Below are 2,089 nucleotides of genomic sequence, written 5' to 3'. Positions count from 1 at the left end.
CTCCCTGCTGTTACGGGGATACATTCAATTATTTGTCCTCCTACTATTGAGGTGAACAGTTTAGAGGTAAAACCCTCGATCATTTAGATGGTACAGAACTGTGTCCAATTCAGGGGACTACCAAATGAGGATCTGAATCTTCACATTACTAGCTTCTTAGAGCTGTGTGCAACATTCAAAATGAACGGGGAGAGTAACGATGCTGTCAAATTAAGATTATTCCCGTTTTCGTTAAGAGACATAAACAAGAGTTGGTTGAACTCATTACAAGCCAACTCTATCCCCACTTAGGAAGACTTGGCTCATAAATTCCATGCTAAATATTTTCCCCCTGAGAAGTCAACTCGATATAGAGGAGAGATTAATATCTTTCATCAGTTGGATGGGGAGTCTTTATATGATGCGTGGGAGCGATTTAAAGAGTTGCTAAGGAATGCCCACATCATGGTATAGAGAAGTGGCTGCTGGTGCACACATTTTACAATGATTTGGGGGAAAATACAAGGACCGTTATTGATGCATCATTAGGTGGAGCGTTTATGAGAAAAAGCGCTAATGAATCTTATGAATTACTGGAAGAGATAACCATGAATAATTACAATTGGCACATTGAGCGTGAGAATAAGAAGGTGGCAGAAGTCTTAGAGGTTGATCCTATTGCTTTATTGACCGCTCAAATGGCATCTCTAACCAAGCAATTGTAGCAGAATAGCCTCGCCGCCCAAGCAATGCAAGTACAAAATGTTATTAATTGTGAGATTTGTGGGGGTCCTTGTTGAGTCTAGTTTATGTCATGGTTATGTGGTGTTTTAGGTCATCTTTTATGTCGTTTTTATTTCATTTAGTGCGATTTTACGCTTTTGTTTGTTTGTTTTTATAGTTATTGTGAATAAAAAGGAAGATTTCAATACTTGGAGGAAATTGGTTCAAAAAGAGAAGAAATATCCAAGTTTCGGTGTTGTTTTCGACAAAGAATGGATCTCGACATGATTTGAAGACATTGGTGATTTTTTGGGCTTAAAAATGCATGAGTTGAAGAATTTCTTAAGGGCTGTAGCTTAAGCACTTTGGAGCTGCAGCCATCCACTTAACAGAATCAATGTTTCAGAGTCGAGACTCGGGCCGCGACATAGCTAAGGAGGGCCGTAGCTTTGCAGAGATTAGAGACACAGGCCGCTTCATGGATTTGGGAGAGCGGCGGCCTAGAGGTGCAGATTCTCCAGAATTAGGGACATGGGCCGCAGCATGGCGCAAGTAGAGCCACGACCCGTCTCTCTTAAAAATGAAAAATTAGGTTTTATAGAAAAAAGGGAAAAACCGAAGGAGAGGATAGATAAAGGGGAATAGTGAGATAGTTTTGGTGGTTGAAAATCTTGGAGAATTCTCAAGTGTTTCAGGGCCAGTTTCAGTAGAATATGCCTCAACAACCAATGAATCAAGTCTGTTCATCACAATAGCCCAGACCACAAGCTCCACCAGACAGGCCTAATGAATTACAAGCTGCATTATTGACTCTCACCAACACTCAAACTCAGTTCATGATAGAGACCAGATCTTTGATCATAAATCTTGAAACACAAGTGGGGCAGCTGGCTAATATGCTGAATAATAGACCATAGGGAAATTTGCCTAGCAACACTGAAGTTAATCCTAAGGAGCAAGTTCAGGCAATTACTCTGAGGAGTGATAAACAAATTGAGTAGTCTAGTGTACAACGATCAGTGGTTCAGAACGAAGGTTTGGGTGAAAAGTCTGATACAAAAAAAAAAGGGTCACTAAAAATTACAAGAGTACAGAGAAAGTTCCTCTAGTTGTTGTTGACCAACCAGCCCGAGTTCCATATCCTCAGAGGCTTAGAAAAACTACTCTTTATAAATAGTTTTCTAAGTTTTTAGAGGTGTTCAAAAATCTGCATATCAATATTCCTTTTGCTGAGGCTTTGGAGCAGATGCCCAGTTATGTAAAATTCATGAAAGAGATTCTGTCTAAGAAAAGAAAAATGGAAGACTATGAAACTGTGGCGCTCACTGAAGAATGTAGTGCAATATTGCAAAGGAAGCTGCCCCAAAAGTTAAGAGATCCTGGGAGC

General features: G+C 40.1%; 1 non-coding gene across 1 annotated transcript; it reads right to left on the bottom strand.

Annotated features, from left to right (window-relative positions):
- Positions 1-347: 347 nt before the first annotated feature.
- On the bottom strand, positions 348-451 carry LOC133820639 (small nucleolar RNA R71). The gene has a single exon (XR_009887043.1). It is a non-coding gene; the product is annotated as a small nucleolar RNA R71 (small nucleolar RNA).
- Positions 452-2,089: the final 1,638 nt, after the last annotated feature.

The sequence above is a fragment of the Humulus lupulus genome, chromosome 2 (genome assembly GCF_963169125.1).
Source record: "Humulus lupulus chromosome 2, drHumLupu1.1, whole genome shotgun sequence".
Classification (NCBI taxonomy): Eukaryota; Viridiplantae; Streptophyta; class Magnoliopsida; order Rosales; family Cannabaceae; genus Humulus; species Humulus lupulus.
This window is presented reverse-complemented; position numbering and strand designations above follow the sequence as displayed.